Below are 20,994 nucleotides of genomic sequence, written 5' to 3'. Positions count from 1 at the left end.
TCATATGTCCACGAAGTTGGTTTAACCATAATCACAAGGTAGTCATAAAACAATAAATATCAATTTCTCAAACTTATTTTCATGAAAGCATTTGAAAAGACATAAAATCTTACAACTTAAATTTTTCTTCAAATGCAATACTACATTGTATAAAGAGAGACTTTCTGTCAAGCAAGTCTGGGTCTGAATTCTGACTCAGCTTCTTGCAGTAGCATTTATATAGGTAAAGAAACGCCCCAAGGCCTAAATCTGAGTTTTTTCACTTATTGGACCAGTGATGCTTCTTTGGGTGTCAGGAAGGATTAAGTAAAATAAAATTGTAACGTTTCTTTGGCAAATGGTATTTAAGTGTTTGTTGAATTAGTGACTAAAATGAGTTGTTAAGTGGAAACCATTTTAGAAGCTATGCTAGAGTAAGAATTATAGAAGGCCCCTGGCTAGCTCGGTTGGTAGAGCATGAGACTCTTCATCTCAGGGTTGTGGGTTTGAGCCCCATGTTGGGCATTGCATTTTGGGGAGGGAGGGGAAAAAAAGAGGACCTGATGCAAAGCCTTAAGTGGAGAGCAAGTGCTTTGTGAATGATTAGGGCAAAGAATGTATGGATGTGCTTTATACAATTGATATATGTATATGTGTGGCTTGCGATAAGAGTTGTATGAGCCCCTAATAAAATGTAAAAAATTAAAAATAATGAGAAAACAGTGAAAAAAAAAGAATTATAGAAGGCTAGGAGTAGGGCATTCCAAAGCAAAGCGTGATTAGCAAAGTTATCAAATGTTCACTGGAAAAGATGTCTCTGCTCCTGTAAATGCCAAATCTCTGGAAGTTACAAGAGTCCCAGCTGGACTATCAAGCCTAATTTAGTCATAGATCAAATGCTATTGTGCAAGTGCCTCTTCCCAGCTGCTTTTGCCAAGGGCTGGAAAAAGTTATAGCTGTTGTCAACACAGATCCCCTGCTGACAAACTGTGAAGCGTGGGGACTGGCTGCTTTGTGAGTTACTTCAGCTAAGCTTAAGCTAATGAGATTGTTTTACACAGTCCTTAGCAACATGCCAACACCTTGGAATTCTAGAGTCATTTCGCAGGGCAGTGAGTAAACATTTAAATGTTGGAGACAAAACAAGCTTCTCATTAAGACTAATGTTATATGTTCTCCACATCCTTTATTCTGCTATTTCCAAAATAAAGACACTTTTCTCTTATGCTGCTGATTTACCAGACAGTCAGAAGATATTTTTAGAATTGCTTTAAGTGCCTTCCTGTTAGAGATCTTTAGGGGTCTTCTAGGCACCTGTGGTGGGAAAATCTTTTGCAATTTTTCAGCCAACTGTAATATAAAATTTTCTTCACACAGAAAATATATAAAACATGACATAACATGAATGAAACAGAGAGTAAATGGGATACTTTTTAGGTATTCTGCTCATGCCATTATCTGTCCTGGGTCAATGATAGCACATGGCCATAAGTTTCAAAGGAATCTCAAATCTTCATAACTATCAACTTGTGTTAAAAAGTATTTATTGATCATTGATTTCTTAGTTTTGGCAATTTTACCATAGTTATGCAATATGTTTTAGAAGAAGTTGGGTGAAGTATTTGTACTGTATGGGAACTCTCTGCATTACCTTTTTTAATCCCCAGTAAATGGAAAAATATTCTAAAGCACTGAAAAATTTCCAATAATGTGCAAAAGGAGGAAAATGTGAATGGAAGCCTATTAAGTGCTGTTATAGGTACTTTTCTACAATTATAAATAAAATAGAAGCACTATTCCTTAGTATATGGAATTATATAGCCCAGAGTGATAATAAAGGGAGTATAAAGAATGAATGAGTGAATGAGGGACGTTAGAAGATGGTGAATCCTATGGGGAAAAATTCAGATCTGGTAGGATATCAAGGAAGTCAGGCATGAGAGGTTCAGGGTGCGGATGGGTGCAAACAATTTCTTTTAGAAAGATTAATACAAGACTAGTCCCAGTGAGGTGGAGATTAAAGATGTCCTAAATGTCTAATTTTTCCAAAATGCTGTATGACTCCATTGTCCCTGATATCAATCATCACTCTTTCTCTTAGTATATTCCCAGGTGTGTTAGACAGGGTTCTCTAGAGAGACAAACCAGATTGCTAGTAATTATATATATAGATATCTGTATCTACATATAGATAAGATAACAACACAAGAAATGAACTGTTAAATTATATACATACACACACATATATATATATAATACAAGAAATGAATAGTTAAATTATAAAGCAATACTAATGGCTCAGTGCAGCTCACTCCTGAGAGAGAGTTGTGAGACACTGGCAGTCCTTCAAGTCTTGAGTAGAGAGAGCTAGGCTATCCCAGCACAAGCAGCAAACAGCAAGGCGGTCACCAACTATCATCCAGGTCACCAACAGTCAGTCCACAGCTCAAGAGATGCAAATTCCAATTGTGTGGTCTTAAATGGACCTCAACTTACAGGGACACAATCCACAGGCCAGGCATCCCACAGGTAGTGTAACCTGTAAATTTAGGCACAGAACAAGCAAGGCAACCACACACTGGTCTGATTATCAAAGGCAAGAGAGAAGAAAGGAGAGGTTCACCGAACCATTTACCTCTCCACCCTTCAATTAATCCCACTTGTGTTTATTGTCCAGGCTGGCCCAATAAACTATCTCACCAGTGGTTCCCAATTAGTTACTGTGGTACTTACATAATTTTGTATCAATTTGATGATATAAAAATATAGGGGTGAAGTCTAGCCTTTCAATCAGGTCACGGCCTAATGATACCTCTTCATAGATTGTGATTTTCTCATTAGGAGTGCCCTGAGAACCTACCCCCACCCCCCTTTCTGCCTCCACCTTCCTGTTGACAAGTTATGTTGAGACCAGCACAAGCCTGGAGATGCATCCCATCTGCTGCCATTGGATCCAAAAGATTTTGCGACAACTGGCTGATGTTCTTGAATTCGGCATCATTTCATGTGGCTTCACGAAGAGGGACTTATGGACTAGTATTTGACTATGGACTTGAGTTGGATTGGTTTGGGATGTTTTATGGATACATAATTATTTATTGATATAAAGTTCTGACTTACACATATACGAGTGTTACTGCATTTGTTTCTCTAGTCAACCTGGTCTAATATAGCTACAGTGTTTCATAGAATTCATAAACCATTAGAGAAACCTCCCTTTGTTGTGGAGGCTGGCGAGTTCCAAATCTGAAGTTCATACTATTGTCTGGAAAATCCTCATCATTTGCACCAAATCAGCACCCTTGATTGCTAAGGCATTGGAAATTGATGAATCAGGGAAGACAATAGGTTGCTGCCTCAAGTACTCAAAACCAAAAGATAGGCAGAGGCAAGCTCAACACAAGATCCAGAGAAAGAGAGAAAAATATGCCAAAGTTTTGGAGTGCAGCTAGAAAGACACGAAGCATCCAAAGTGAAAGATAGTCTCCCTTGCTTGCTTCCCCAGGTGAAAAAGCATAGTAGGATTTATGACAAGATGGCCAGCACTGTATTAGGGCAATAACTGGTATTTGATTGGTATTTGACCTTCTGTGCATGCTTAGTTGGTGCATTAGTCTGGGTACTTTAGAGAAACAAATCCACAGAAACTCATATGTATAACAGAGAGTTTTATATAAAGGTTAAGTGAGCATCAAGAAAACATCCCAACCCAGTGCTGCCCAAGCCCACAAGTCCAACATTAGCCTATTAACCCATTTGTCTAACACCAATCCACAAAGTCCTCCTCCATCTCACAAAACACACACTATGACTCCAACTGCAGGAGGAAAGTTGAGTCAGCGAATGTGTAAGTATCTCAGTGCTGGCAGGGGTCTCCACACGGCTGCTCCAGCACCCAGGGCTGCATGGATGTAGGTCTATGTGGCTTCTCCTCAGGGATGTCTTGCAGGAAGTGAGCCTTGCCAGCTGAAGCATGGACTGGCTAAAGTAGCTGCACCCTGGTCCAACCATCAGAAAGCAAGAGACCCGAGAACAAAAAGGTGAGGGTCACTGAGCCATTGATCCCTCTGCACTTCAGTTAACCCCACATGTGTTTATCGGCCATGTTGACACAATAACTACCTCAGTTAGGAAGAGGTGGTTACAAAGATGGTGACTGTCCATGTCTGTGGCTTTGATGGAGGTGTGGTTTTTGCCTTCTGATTTCAAAGGTTATTCTTTTGTCCGTTGACTCTGAATAAATAGTTTCAGAATCAAGTTTTTAAGGAATTATCCGTATAGTCTTTGTCTTCATTATTGAACCATAGTTGAGGAAAAAGGAAAACAAAGTGATTATCCATTTAATCATCAACAAGCATCCCAAACTTTTGCCACATATCTTAATTTCCTCAGTAAAGTATGCGTGAATGTTACAATTTTCCTTCTTGGAATGTTCAATTTCATTACTTAGATGTAAGCTTTCTTCACAGAAGTAGGGGACACTGGTATATCAGTGGTAAAATTGTCACTTTTCATTCTACAAATTCAGATTCAACTCTTGGGCAATGCACAATAATCTCAGTCATTGTCTATGCGAATATGGAGGACTGTGGTTACTGTGAAGCTGAAGACAATGGAGGAGAACTTGGTTCCCCACTTCATAGGAAGGAACACTTGTAAACCTCATGCAGAACTTCTGAAAATTGTCAGGTACTGATGGCCTAATGAACGGTGGCAGAAGACTGTTGGGTAATAATAGTGCCACATGATATGGCTCTTAGGTCAGAGGGCACTCCAAATATAGCTGAAAAGAAGCTGATTTCTCAAAGTAGATTTGCCCTGGTGACATGAGTGGGGTGAAGCTTGTGGAAGTGGAGCCTTCAGGAACTGCATTTGCTGAAACGGTTGCAAAAGTCTGCTAATTATTGGCATGTGGAAAGCATGAATCTGGAAAAATTTTAAGTCATAATAAATGAAATTAAATGCATGAAGATTGGTATACTAGAAAGTAATGAGCTGAAATGGACTGGCATTGGCTCTTTTGAATAAGAAAGTCATATAATTTACTATGCTAGGATTAACACAATCAAGAGGAATGGTTTGCCATTCATTGCCAAAAAGGACATTGCAAAATCAATCTTGAAGTACAGTATTGACTGTGATAGCATTATATTTACCTACCTTCAAAGAAATTCAAATAATACAACCATTATTCAAATTTACACACCAACCATGAAAGTTAGTGATGATGAAGGTGAAGAATTCTACCAAAAACTTCAGTGGGAAATTAATGAAACATGAAATCCAGATGCATTGATAATTATTGGCAATTGGAATGCAAACATTGGAACCAAAGAGGAACAGTAGCTAGAAAAAGATGGATTTCATGATAAAAATGAAGCTTGGGATCATATAATCGAATTTTTCAACACCAGCGACTTATTAATAGCAAATGCCTATTTTCAACAACACAAAAGACTATGAACATTGACTTATCCAGATGCAATATCCAGGAATCAAATTGATTACATATGTGGGAAGAGATGCTGGAGAAGTCCCATCTCAGCAGTCAGTACCAGGCCAGGGACTGACTGCGGAACATGCTCATTTGTAAGTTTAAGATAAAGCTGAAGACAAGAGCAAAAATACGATTTTGAATGTATCCTACCTGAATTTATTGAACATCTCAAGAACAGAGTTGATGCATTGAACACTGATGACCGGAGGAACTGTCAGATGGCATCAAGAAAGCAAAAGGTTATTTAAAAGGAAGGAAAGAAAGAAAAGATCAAAGTGGATGTCAGAAGAGATTCTTGAAATTTACTCTTAATCATGGAGTAGTTAAAGCAAATGGAAGAAATTATGAAGTCAAAGAGCTGAATAGAAAATTTCAAAGGGCAGTTTGAGAAGACAAAGCCAAATATTATAATCAACTATACAAAGGCCTAGAATTAGAAAACCAAAAAGGAAGAACACTCTCAGCATATTGTAAATTCAAAGAACTCAAGAAAAATTCCAGCCTTCAGTTGTAATATTGAAATATTCAGTTGTAATATTGAAATATATGGTTAAACTATTAAATGATGCAGGAAGCATACAAAGAAGATGGAGAAAATACACAGTTACTCGACCAAAAGGAGTAGGCAAAATTCCACTATTTCAGTAGGTAAGGTAACATATTAGGAAGAACCAAAGGCACTTGAGGGAGAAATTCAGACTGCCTTAAAAGCATTCCAAAAACAAGGATCTAGGAGTTTATGGAATACCCACTGAAATGTTTCAACAAGCTCATGTAACACTGGAAGGAACTCATTTGTCTATGCCAGGAAATTTGGGAAACAGCTACTTGGCCAACTGGTTGGAAGGGATCCATATTTGTAGCCATTCGAAAGAAAGGTGACCCAACAGAATGCTCAACCTATAAATCAATATCATTGATATCACATGCCACTAAAATTTTCCTGAAGGTCATGCAAGAAGGGTTGGAGCAGTACAATGACATGGAGCTGCCAGAGGTTGGGGCTGATGCCAGGTGGATCGTGGCTAACAGCAGAGAATACCAGAGAGATGTTTACTTTTGTTTAGTTGACTATGCCAAGGCATACGACTGTGTGATTCAAAACAAACTGTGGATAACCTTGAGAAAAAAAGGAATTCTAGAGCACTTTATTGTGTTCATGCAGAACTTGCACATGGATCATGAGGCAGTTATGCAACAGAACAAGATAATGCAGCATGATTTAAAATTAGGACAGGTGTGTTTCAACGTTGTATCCTCTCACCACATTTATTCAATCTGTGTACCGAGAAACTGGCTTATATGAAGAAAAATGCGGCATAAGGTTTGGAGGAAAGCTTATTAACAACCTGAAATCTGCAGATGCTACAACCTTGCTTGCTGAGAGTCATGAAGACTTGAAGCACTTGCTGATGAAGATAAAGGATTGTAACTTTTAGTATGGATTACAAGTCAATGTAAAGAATACTGAATTCTCACAATTGAACCAATCGGTAGCATCATGATAGATGGAGAAAAGGGTACACTTGTCAAGGATATTGTCTTGCTTGGTCGAACAATCAATGGTTATGGAAGCAGCAGTCAGGAGATCAAAAGATGAGTTGCATTATTAAATCTGCTGCCGAGCATCTCTTTAGAGTATCAAAAATCAAGAATGCTACATTGAGGATTAAGGTGGGCCTGAATCAAGCCAAGGTATTTTCATTTGTCTCAAGCATGTGATAGTTGGACCTTGAATAAAGAAGACTGAAGGAAAATGCATGCATTTGAATTGTGGTGCTGGAGAAGAATATTGAAAGTGGCATGGCCTGCTGAAAGGACAAGCTGATCTGTCTTTGAAGAAATCCACTCAGAGTGTTCCTTAGAAGCAAGGATGGACAAACTTTGTTTGACCTATTTTGGACATATTGTCAGGAGAGCCGGTCCCTTAGGAAGAGCATCATGTTTGGTAACATACAGGGGCCGGGAAAGAGGAAGGCCCCCAAGGAGATGGGCTGATACAGTGGCTGTCCAATGGGCTCAAGCGTCGGAACATTTGGGAGGATGGTGCGGGATTGAGCGGTGGTTCATTCTGTTGTGCAAACGGTTTCTATGGGTCAGAACTGATGGGGCAGCATCTATCAACAATATCAACCATAAGATGGGAACTTTCTTGGCAACTATTTCTTATCATGATGAATTGTTTAGCTATGGAAAGGTTGCAGCGGGTTCTTCAATGGTCATGGAATTCTACCTAGGATGCAAATTAAAACATTCAGAGAAATGAAAGGACCTTCACATTAATTGAAACCCGTCCTAATATTCAATGTGATTTGGACACGTAATTTGCTTCATTTGTTCTGCTTCAGGTAATGTCAACTTAATGACCCACTTAGCTTATTACTGTACTACAATAATAAAAATGCCAAAAAATGTTAACACGCAGTGTGCTCTAAAAAGTTTTCCATGGAAATCTAATATACCCGAAGGTGATCTGCGAAGAAAAAGAAGGAAGATTTCGTGTAAATAAGTTTGAAAGCACTTTACACAATTTAATTGTGCATGTTTAACACATGCAAGTCTCAGGGAAATATTGAAGTGGGGAAACGTTGAATTTTATTTACCACGGCTGCTCTCAATTCTTATTTTTTTGTAGCATATTTTGATATATCAAGAAATACTGGTGCTGAGAAAAACACAGTTTATTATAATTATTATTTCTTTCTCAAAGCAACACTGTAATATATTGAAAACCTGCTGTGGTTGAGTTCTTTCTTACTCAGTGAAACAATAGGATAGTGCTGTAACCTTTACATAATTAGATGGCCACATCAATTTCTTGTGAAGCAGTTTGCTAGTGGGTTAGAAATGATCATATTTAGATGATTTTAAGTATTATGCTATAAGGGCCTCTTATGAGATACTTCTAGGGAAGCAAATTCACAACTGTATCATTGATTTCAATCCAGAGCAAACCTATATAGGGTTGTCAAAGTTATAAATCTTTTAAGGGAACAGGCAACCTTATCTTTCTCCCAAAGAGAAAGTGAGTTTGAGCTCACAACCTTTCGGTTAGTACTCCAAAGCTAATCCAACAGGTTTTCTAAATCAGAAAGCTGAAATGTCTTTACAAAATCATTCTAGGAAGTAATGGAAGAATTTGAGAGATCATCATCTTCATCAACCCATTCATTCACATATATATATATCCTCCTTTCAATAAAATATGCATTTGCCTGTGTTTTGCGCTTGTTGATATAGAGTTACACCAAATGGAGATGATTCCTCTCATTATTATGAATTATTATTTCTTATTAAAGTGTCATTGAGTCAGCTCTGAATCATAGAGGCCCTTTCTTTGTGACCAGATTTATACATTGGTAAAGTGGGACACCAGCGGGACACCATTGAGAAAAGTCAGATCCTGGCGAAATAGCCACATGGCAGTCAAAAACTGTATACCCTAGCTTGTTGTGCATTCTTTCCAAAAATCGGGACTTTTTAAAAATGCCATGGGATGCAAGAAAAAATTGTTTAAAATCAGGGCTGTCCCACCAAACGCGGGACATCTGGACAATTATTCTGATGTTTGAACTCATTCTTGTAGCCACTGAGTCAATCTTGTTGAAGTTTCTTCTCTCTCTTTTTAAAAAAATTGAGCTTCTACTTTACCAAACATGACATCCTTTTCCAGTGACCACCTCTCCTGATAACATATCTGAAGTATGTGAGATGAAATCTCACCGTCCTTACTGTAAGGAGCATTCTGGCTGTACTTCTTCCAAGATTTCTGTGTTCTTTTGCAAGGGCTTGGCATTTTCAATGTTATCTGCCAGCACGATGGATGATTCAAATGTGCGATTCTTCTTCGACCTTCCTTATTCAACGTCCACCTTTCACATGCATATGAAGTGATTGAAAACCATGCCTTGGGTCTTTTACTTTGAGACCTTTGCTTTTCAACACTTCAAGGTGGTCTTGGGCAACAGAGAACTTACTCAGTGCAATGCATCATTTGATCTCTTGACTGATGATTTTATGACCATCGATAGTGAATCCCAGCAAGATGAGAATTTTGACAATGTCAGTCCTATTTCCATTTATCATGAGGTTATGTATTAGTTCAGTTGTGGGACTTTTAGCTTTCTTTACATTTAGTTGTCATCACAATGAAGGGTACAGTCATTGGCATTCTTCACCAAATGCTTTGAGTTCTCTTCACTTGCAGCAAGCAAGGTTGTGTCATCTGCACAGGTCGATTCTTTAATAAACCTGACTCCAATCATGACATTGCATGGTGTGTAGTGGTTATGTGTTGGGTTGGAGTCTGTATGGTCAGCAGTTCAAAACCAACAACTGCTCCACAGGAGAAGGACTGGGCTTCCTACTGCAGTAAACAGTTATACTCTCAGAAACCCACAAGGGAGTCACTATGAGTCAGCATTGACTTGATGGCAGTGAGTTTGGAGCATTTTACCTTATTATCAAGCTTCTCTGATTAGCTGAATTTCATCCAAAATGAAAAGTATGGTGAGAAGATAGAACCATGATGTACACATTTTTCTTTTAAGTCACGTAGTGTTGTGCAGTTCTAGTCACACAACTGTTTCTTGATCCCTGTACAGGTTCTGCATGAGCACAATGAGATTTTCTGCCACCCCCTTCTAACCTCAAGTCTATAGGTTGTTATGCTCCAAAGAGCTCAATGTCACTGCAGGTCAACAAAACACAAGTGAACATCTTTCAGAGATTCTCTGCTTTCAGGCAAGATCCACCTGTCTTCAGTAATGATATCCCTTGTTCCACATCCTCTTCTGAATTCAGCTTGAATTTCTGGACATTTCCTATACAACGCTTTATAGTCTAGTTTTAGGCTAAGACATTTGATTAGCAAATAAGATATTTTTATAGAATGATTTCTATACTGATGGAAATAGAGTAGTAAATGTGAGAGTGAGTGATTGACATGAACCTGGATTGGGCTAATTCATATGAGGTAATGAATGTAGTCCTCTTTTATGTACTAAAATTGCTTTGAAATCTGACAGTGGAGCAAAGCTGTTTCTGCTGCATGATCCTTTTAGTTTAGCAAGAAGATGCAAATTTGCCACCGCATTTTAGTTAAGAGTATAAGTTTGGAATTATGTTATCTGATTTATGTCCCTATTCTTACTGGTTGCGTGACCTTTTACAAACAACATACTAGTCTGTAATTTTTAGTTTCCTGATCTGAAAAACAAAAGGGTAGTTAGGAATATCAGATGACAGTAGAAGAGGGCTTCAAAATATTACGGAAAATGTTATTTAAAATATAATGGAAATTTTCCACTATTTTAAAGCTGCTTGTCAAGAAATTGAGACATTGCTTGCCATGTAATGAGTGCTCAATAAATGTTTGTTGTTATCATTATTATTCTCTCACAATTTCCAATGCTTGTTCCTATTGAAGACCTTTGTTCAGCTTAACTATTGAACTGATTTTTGGAACTACATAGGCATGCAATGCCTATGGAATGGGGCTAAATAAAGCATGATGTAATGCTCCTTTTGTAATTATGAAGGTTATGATACTGAAAAAGTCCCTGAAACAATAATTTGTAATCCACTTAAGGTTTTTCTAGGAAGGTGGGCTTTTGGAATATAGGTGTGAGTTCTGCACTCTGTAGAAGCCGATGCTACATGGATGATCTGATGTTTAACTGGATAGAGTGGGCTAGGCTGACAGTGAAACTGATTTCTATGTAAGTAATTATGGTACAAATAGGTGTCATCAGGCCTAAAGAAGGAACTTTCTCCAGAGACCCAGTGGAATGATGTTTTAGGTGCACCTGTAACTCCTTCATGGAACATAAGTTGGAAACATTGTGTTCAGTGTTTCCCTGGAGAGAATTTGTTTCCTGGTATGCTGAGGTGAGGCTCCCTCATATGGGGGACCTTAAATATTTTTTCAGGTCAAACATTGAAGCTCAGGAAGGGTCATGAGACTCCCAGGATATTCCAGCAGGAACACCCCAACACATAACTCCAGTTTTTTCCTTGGCACAGATTGACTCTTAAATGGTGTAGAGAAAGAGTCAAAGGTATACCAAAAAATGAGCATCTAGAATATATGAAGGACCCTAACATGCAATTATAAAAGAGAAAAAAACAATAAAAATGGATAGAAAACTCAAACTTTTCATAAGAAATGATGTACAAATGACCAACAAATACATGAAAAGATGTACGACATCATTCACCACAAGATACCACTTAACCTCTAATAAGAGTTTTTACAAAAGCAAACCAGAAAATAAGAAATGCTAGTGAGTTCTGGAGAAATTGAATGTAAAATGATCAATATTCTAGGAAATAGTGAATTGAGGTGAACTGGTATTGGATATTTTGAATCAGACAATCATTGTTTACTACATCAGGAATAATAAATTGAGGAGCAATCTTGTCACATTCGGTGTCAAAACCATCATTTCAAGGTCTTGAAATATATACCTGTTTGTGAGATGATAATATCTATACCACTATAAGGAAACCCAATTATTATTCAAATGTACACATTAATCACTAAAGCCAATGATAAAGTAATTGAAGAATTCTACCAGCTCATTAAGTCTGGAATTCTTTAAAAATGCAAACAATATTCATTGGAACATACTGGTCATTGGAATGTCTAAGTTGGACACAAAGAAGGACCTGTAGTTAGAGCACATGCTATTTTGAAAGAAGAGAAGCCAGATATCATATGACAGAATTTTGCAAGACAAATAATACATTTGTTGCACATATATATTTTTCAACAGCATAACTTGTGCCTATGGAATACCCAGAAATCAAATCAGTTACATCTGTGGATAGGTGATGGACCAGCTCAATATCAACAACCAAAACAAACCCAGGGACTAACTGCTCATCAACTGTTCATATTCAAGTTTAAATGTAAGATGAGGAAAATGAAAATTAGTCTTTGAGAGCCAAAATCTGACATTGATTAGATCACACCTGAATTTAGAGCCCATTTCAAAAACACATATGACACATTGCGCACTACTGATATGTCAGTGTGTTGTACTGTGGTGGCTTGTGTGTTTCTGTGATGTTGGAATCTATGTCACTGGTGTTTCAAATGCCAACAGGGTCACCAAGAGTGAACATGTTTCAATAGAGCTTCCAGACTAGCAACAGACACCAAGACAAGTTTACTCACTTTGGAAGAAGTAGTTGCTGAAAATCTTATGCATAACTTCAAAACATCGTCAGACACTGAAGGCCTAATGAAAGGCAGCAGAACCTTGTCTGTTATCAGTGCCAGTGGATGGGCCCCATGAGGTGAGGGCACTCAAAATGCAACTAAGAAGGACCTGCTTTCTCAGAGTAGGGTCAACCATGGTGAAGTGAATAGGTTAAAGCCTGTGGGAGTGGAGCCTACAGAACCTTCATTTGCTGATGGGGCACAACTCAAGGTGAGGAGAAACAGCTGCAACAATCTACTAATGCCTGAGGCTTGGAATGTGCAAAGTATGGATCTAGGTAAAATGGAAGTGGTGGAAAATGAAGCAGACCAATAAAGATCACTATCCTAGGAGTTAGTGAGCTTAAATGGCTCTGCTATTGGCCACTTTTAATTAGAAAATCATGTGATTTACTTTGCTATCAAGGACACAATCAAGAAGCATGGTGTTGCATTCATTGTCAAAAAGGACATTGAAAAATGAAATTCTAAAGTATAAGACTGATAGGATAATATCTATCCACCTTCATGGAAATTCAGTCAATAGAAGTATTATTCAAATTTATTCACCCATCAAAAAAACTAGTGATGAAGAAATTATAGAATTCTATCAACACATGCAGTTGAAAATTTATCAAACACGCAATCAAAATGCATTATTAGTTATTGGCAATTGGAATAAAAATGCTGGAAACAAAGAGGAAGAAACAGTAGTTGGAAAACATTGCGTTGGTGATAGAAACAAAACTAGAGATCATGTGATAGAGTTTTACAAGGCTAATGACTTTTTCACAGCAAATATCTTTTTTCAACGACACAAAAGGTGACTATACACCTGGAATTCTCCAGAGAAAATACACAGAAATTATATTGACTACACCTGTGTGAAGAGATGCTGGAGAAGCTCAATATCAGCAGGTAAAGTCAGGCCAGGGGCTGATTGCGGAACAGATAATCAATTGCTCACATGTAAATTCAAGATAAAAGTGAAGAAAATCAAACAAGTACACAAAAGCCAAAATACGACCTTGAGTCTATCCCAACTGAATTTTAAGAACATCTCAAAACCTATTTGACCCATTGAATACGAAAGAAAGAAGACTTGTGGCACTGTAGATGACATCAAAAGCATCATTCATGTAGGAAAGAAAAGGTCATTCAAAAGACGGGAGAGAAAGAAAAGATTAAAGTGGATGTCAGAAGAGACTCTGAAACTTTCTCAGGATCAGAGGAAAGCTCATTAATGTAGAGTAGCTAAAGCAATTGGAAGAACAGGTGAAGTCAAAGACCTGAATGAAAAATTTCAAAGGGTAGCTCAAGAAGACTAAGCAAAATACTATAATGAAATGTGCAAAGACCAAAGTTAGAAAGCCAAAAGGAAAAACATGCTCAGCATATTTTAAACTGAAGGAAATAAAGGAAAATTCAAGCTTTGAGTTGCAATGTTGAAAAATTCTTTGGGCAAAATATTGAGTGGTGTGGAAGTAGCAAAATAATATGGAAAAAATACGAAGGGTCATTGTACCAAAAAGAACTAGTCAAAAGTCCACCACACAGGACAGAGCATATGAGCGTGAATCAATGGTGAAATTCAAGCTGTCTTGAAAGCATTAGCTCAAAACACAGCTCCAGGGGAATTGATGTACTATCGATTGAAATGTTTCAGCAAGCTGGAAGCACTTAACTTAGTTCTGAAGGACAGTTTTCTACAATTTACGTGGGTGAGTTGCTACTCAATAGGGGTCTTGAACGTTCTAGAGAAGCCATGGGTCTCGGTCTGGAGGACAGAGTGATGGAAATGGAAAGACATCTGAAAACAATTACTCTCTCCTGAGATCAGAAAACTAGTTGGTGCCCCACTACAACCCCCAATTGCTCTGAAAAGACTAACATTAGCATATCCTGATTAGTGTGGGAGAAAAATGTAGAATAATACTAAAACACATAAAGGAGACCACAATAACTAGTTGAGTAAAATTGGTAGAATCTCGAATATTGTACCCCTTACCCTCCAGATCTGGAACTAAGCTCTCCCATGCAGCAAAATAATCAGTGGTTTAAGAGCCAAAGTGTGGCATTTACCCAAGGGCTAATTTCAGATGATTAATAAAAAGGAGGAGAAGGAAAAAAACACAGGGAGAAAGTGGAATAAGCCGTGGTATATTGAGGGGAATGCAGTTGATGGTGGCATAAAAGGTATTAATTGTTGACTGTAAAACTTATTATCTGCTTTGTAAATTTGCATCTGCTTTACAATGATTTTTTTTAAAGCTACAAGTAAACATCTGAGGTCGTCTCTACTTCCAACCAAGACATATGTGACATCAGAAGTGATACCCTTCATTTCATGTCTGCTTCTGAATCAGGCTTGACTTTCTGGTAGCTTCCTGTAGATGTAATGCTGCAATTGTTTTTGAGTTATTTTCATCACAGTGTTGCTTAAATGTGATATTAAACATCAAACCAAACTCAAACTCACTGCTATCAAGTAAATTCTGACTCAACGCTATAGGACAAGATAGACTGTGGGTTTCTGAGCCTATGATGCTTTCCCGGAGTAGAAAGCCCCATCTTTCTGCCATAGGATGGCTGGTGTTTCTAACTACTGAGCTTATGGCTAGCAGGCCAACATGTAACCACTATGCTACCAGGACTTGGATATTGCTCATATTGTCTGATAATTTTCACAGTGTGTTGGGTAACTTTTCTTTGAAATGGGCACAAACATGTATCTCTCCCTGTTAGTTGGCCAGGTATCTATCTTCCAACTTCCTTGGCATAGACAATGAGTGCTTCCAGTGTTGCATAAGTTTGTTGGAACATTTTCATTGTTATTCCGTGAATTCCTGGACCTGTAGTTTCATCAGTGCCTGTGGTGTTGCTTGCACTTCTTCCCTCCACACTATCATTTCTTGGTCAGATGCTATTTGTGAAAGCTACGTTTGTATCAATTTGGCTGGGCCAGGATCCTTAGTAGTTTGACTGTAAGATTTCCCCCCTAATATGACTTAACATAATGCAAACTACTCAGAATCCAGATCAGTAAGGAGAGCAGCTCTCCACAGCATCCACTTCTATAGAAGTAGGCCACATCCCTGAGGAAATTACCTTTTCATTACACTCCATACCAATCTTTTTACAAGTGTTTGGCTCATCACAGCAGGGCTCATCAGGAAGTTGATTACACTGTGTTAGGTCACATCGTGGGGGAATACCTAACCACTTAAACCACTGAGAATCTGGCTCAGCCAAGTTGAAACAGAACCTAACCATCACTCATGTTAAGTACCATCCTGTCACTGTCTAATCATAGTGACCCTATGTACAATAGGAAGCAAAACATACCCAGTCCTGCACCATCCTCACTCATGTTGTTATGCTTGAGCCTTTGTTGCAGCCACTGTGTCAGTCCATCTCATTGAGTATCTTTTTCTTTGTCACCTTTTCTTCTAATATACCACATACAATATCCTTTGTTAGGGTTGAATTTCTCCTGGTAACATGTCTAAATTATATGAGATGCAGTGTTGCCATTCTTGCGTCTAAGAAGCATTCTGACTGTACTTCCTTGAATATTTGTTGTCCTTCTGGCAGTCCACAGCACTTTCAATATTCTTTACCCAAACCATAATTTAAATGCATCAATTCTTCTGCTGTTTTCCTTAGTCCACTTTCATATCAAGTGATTGAAAGTACCAATATACTGATAGCATTAGATCAATGCCCCCAAGTGAACTTGGATTTCAGAAAGGACTTGTAGGATTTCATGGAGCCCTGGTAGTGTAATGGCTACATGTTTGGCTGCAGTGTGCATGATTGACGTTTGAAACCACCAGCAACTCTGTGGGAGAAACACTGGGTTTCTCTTCCCATAAACAACCACAGTCTCAGGAACTCATGGGGTAACTATGGGTCAGCAGCGACCAGATGGCAGTGAGTGTGGTCTGGATTTTAGTTGTAGATATGAGGGGGTGCTCCCACCAAAACGTGAACTTTTTTTCAAAGCTATGTATTTTATTTATTTTTAACAAAACAATCTTATCAACTTCAAAGCACTCTCCATTACACTTAATACATTTGTCAAATCTGTTTCCCTTCCTGGAACATTTTCCAAAATCATCTGTTTGGATGGCTGACTGCACCCCCTCATTTTTCTTCACTTCTTCTACATCATCAAATCTCTGTTCTTCATGTCCCTCTTTATTTGTGGAAACAAAAACAAATCACACAGAGCGAGGTCAGGTGAGTAAAGTGTGTGGGCAAGAGAGGCATGCTTTCTTTTTGCCAAAAACTGGCACACTGCGATGGCTGCGTGAGCAGGTGCATTGTCTTCGTGGCAAAACCAGACCCAGATGCCACAAATCAGACCTTTTTTAGTCACACAATCTTTTCAGAAGCTCGAAATAGACAATTTGATTAATGGCCTGACCTGGTGGAATGAACTCCAAATGCACTAGCCCCTCACATCCAAATGAGCAGTGTGTTGATCTTTAGCTTCGTTTGACAAACATTTATGGGGGGCAAGGTGACAATGGTGTCTTTCACTGGCTTTACTGGTATTTGAGTTGAGGATCATAAGAATAACACTATATCTTGTCACCAGTAACGACTTTGGGGGGAAATCTGGGTCACTTCGCAGCTGTTCTTTCAAAGCACAGCATGTTTTCACTCCATGCTCTTTTTGCTGGTCAGTCAGAACATGAGCTACAAAATTCACAGCGATGCTTCTCATACACAAATCTTCTGTTAAAATTCACTGCACCAAGCTCCAAGATAGTCTAGATAACTTCCCCATCTCTTCAATGGTCCATTGTCAGTCTTTGAGCACAAGTACATGAATTTTGCTGACATTTTTGTTCGTTGGGGAAGTTGAAGGATGTCCAGAATGAGGTTTGTCATCAATTGACATTTTTTTGAAACGAGGAAACCACTTATACACTTTCCCCCTGATAGTGCTGTCCTTGGAAGCTGTGTTCAACATCACAACAGTTTCGGCAGCCTTTTTCTCCAGCAGGAAACAAAATTTCACAGCTGCATGCTGTTCTCTTAAATCAGCCATCACAAAAAAATGAGGTTTGAGCAAAACTGCTTTTATAAAAATATTCACTGTGACCAAAGAGAATTTTCCCACGTGATGCCACTGGAGCATTAACTCAGATCAACTTACTGGTCGCTCACCTAGTGGGAAAAAATGCATAATATGAAAGCTCTGCCCAGCAGAACTTTGCCATTTCTTTGCCCCATTGTATGTTTTCATTCTAATTCTTTCTTACTCACTGCTATCAATTTGATTCTGACATAACAACCCCGAAGGACAGAGTAGAACTCCCCTTTTTAGGTTTCCAGGGCCTTACATATTTATAGGAAGATATTGCCTCATATTTCTTCCATGGAGCAAACGGTGGGTTTGATCTGTTGAACCTGAAGTTGGCAGCTCACTGTGTAATCCACTATGCCACCAGATCTCTTTAATTTAGAGAAAAAATAATTTCTGTTCATGAGTCAAGTAGGCAAGTCTTAGATCATTCCTTTTCTTTTCCCCCCATCCTATTATGATTTTTCAAAATCATTTTATTGGGGCTCATACAACCCTTATCACAATCTACACATACATCCATTGTGCCAAGCACATTCGTTTCCCTCATCAGTCTCAAAACATTTGCTTTCTACTTGAGCCCTTGGTGTCAGCTCCTCATTTTCCCCCTCCCTCCTTATTCCCCCATCCCTCATGAACCCTTGATAATTTATAAATTATTATTATTTTGTCATATCTTACACTGTTCGACGTCTCCCTTCACCTACTTTTCTGCTGTCTGTCCCCTATGAAGGAGGTTATATGTAAATCCTTGTAATTGGTTCCCCCTTTCTACCCCACCTTCCTTCCACCCTCCCGGTATTGCCACTCTTACCACTTGTCCTGAAGGGATCATCTGTCCTGGATTCCCTGTGTTTCCAGTTCCTATTTGTACCAGTGTACATCCTTTTGTCTAGCAGGATTTGTAAGGTAGAATTGGGATCATGATAGTGGGGGGAGTGGGGGAGGAAGCATTTAAGAACTAGAGGAAAGTTATATGTTTCATTGTTGCTACACTGTACCATGACTGGCTCATCTCCTCCCTGTGACCCTTCTGTAAGATGTTCAGTTGCCTACAGATGGGCTTTGGGTCCCCAATCTGCACTCCCTATCATTCACAATGATATAATGTTTTGTTATTTGATGCCTGATACCTGATACCTTCGACACCTTGTGTTTCTTCCATGTATCCCTGAAGACTAATGGGTGCATAAGCAAATGTGCTCAAGAAAGCTGATGATGCCCAGCTATCAAAAGATATAGCATTTGGGGTCTTAAAGGCTTGAAGATAAATAAGTGGCCATCTACCTATTATGATTTTTATTCTTCCAACTTTTAACAATAAAAATATATATATTTTTCATTTTGGGCAACCTGAGATACTAACGTAGGGCCAATTTGTCTAAAACGTGTATTAGAATACAATCACAGCAATTTGGGATCACAAACTCTCCAAGTATATCAAAATATGAAAATGAAATATGAAAATCCCATGTGTTGTTGCTTAAAATGTTGTTAAAATATTTTAATAAATGAGATGTTACAATGTGAGGAATTTACTCAGATCCTGATTTAAACCAAAAATTATAAAATTGTTCAAAGACAATGTGGGAAGTCTGAGCATAAACTAGGTAATACCAATAAATTATTATTTGTGTGATGACAGCATTGAAGAGTATAAGCAAATCTTTCCAGTTTTAGAGATACATTCAGAAGTATATAGGTATGCATAGCTAGGATTGCAATGAAAAGAATTTGGGACTAAACAAAGACACAGAGACAGGAGAGAGGCAGAAACCATGTACAATATATGAAGTAAATGCATCAAATTATTAATAACTATTAAATCCAGTGATACATATTGAATAATATGAAATATATGACTATATAAATATCTCTATATGCTTATATGGAAGTATATATCTTATTCCATTTTTCATTGGATAAAAATTTCATAATAAACTATTTTACAATATAATTTGACATCTGCAGTTGGCAATTTAATAAGTTCAGTTGTTCAAACATTTGAACAACTTAAAGAAAAAATATAGTAAGATGATTATTTTCCTTCAATATTTTCAATAAGACCAAATAGTACAATTATAAGTTTATTTGAAAAAAAATCACTTAAAACAATTTTAAAGTTATTTTACAATATTTTGAAAGTTAAATTTGAATTGTGATTAGGTTGATAGTGTTAGGACTAGTCTTCAACCAAAATTTATTTTTCTTTCTCTCAATGCTCTCAAAATATTGTTTGAATTAATTTGGCAAGGTGTCTGAAATTTCTTCTTTAATTTATTCATGAACTCTTGGAATCTGTATGCCCACTTGGCAACAAATTCATTATGGATCTATCTCTCTACCTTTCTATGAATTGGCATCATTTACAGAGACTAAGGCATGCAGTGCCTTTTAGAGACAACCTGAGTAAATAACTTGTAAACCAATGAGTTAAATATATTAGCAGAATGCTTCTGTATTGGCTCTAGTATGAGAGTACAGGTGTAGACTTCATCTTCATTTACCATGACTTATCCGACCCAAATGTACTGATGTGTTATCTTAGCCTCACGTCTACTTTCCATCTCACCAGCTCCTCTGCTCTGTCTGGTGAAACATTACTTCATCACTATCAGTGAACAAAGGAATGACCCACTTGCTTAATGTTTTGATTTGTTTTTATGTAATACAAATGCTGAGCAATAGACAAGTATTAGCCATCTTTATTAATATTGTCATTGTTGACTTCCGCCATTCAATTTCTTCTTGATTTTTACACAGTTTTATTGGCAGGTAATTCACACATCATACAATTCAATAGTTCAATCACATCAAGAAGAGTTGTATAATCTAGCCACAATCAGCTTTAGAATATTTTTTTTGTTCTTGTACTCATTATTATTAGCTCCCATTTCCCTCCAAACAACCCTGCTTTGTTTATTTCTATATAGAACTAAGAGAAGTGGAAAATTTATTACTTTAGACTTGTCATCAATCAATTTGAACCAAAGGCAGAGAAAAATTCAATTTAAGTACTAAGGTATCATTATTGACTATCATTTACGTTGTTTGTTCAACCACAGCCCCCTCACTGTAAAGAGTACCACAATATTGTAATGGATTTATTTGAATTTTTACTCTTATGTAACAAAATTATATTTTAAAAATTGAAATATACCTTTAAAAGCTAGTGTGTTAGTCCAGGTAGACTAGACAAACAAATCCAGGGAGACTCAA

General features: G+C 37.8%; 1 non-coding gene across 1 annotated transcript; it reads left to right on the top strand.

Annotated features, from left to right (window-relative positions):
• Nucleotides 1-429: 429 nt before the first annotated feature.
• On the top strand, nt 430-504 carry TRNAK-CUU (transfer RNA lysine (anticodon CUU)). Its single transcript has one exon. It is a non-coding gene; the product is annotated as a tRNA-Lys (tRNA).
• The last annotated feature ends 20,490 nt before the right edge of the window (nt 505-20,994 follow it).

Source organism: Tenrec ecaudatus, chromosome 5 (genome assembly GCF_050624435.1).
Source record: "Tenrec ecaudatus isolate mTenEca1 chromosome 5, mTenEca1.hap1, whole genome shotgun sequence".
Taxonomy (NCBI): Eukaryota; Metazoa; Chordata; class Mammalia; order Afrosoricida; family Tenrecidae; genus Tenrec; species Tenrec ecaudatus.
This window is presented reverse-complemented; position numbering and strand designations above follow the sequence as displayed.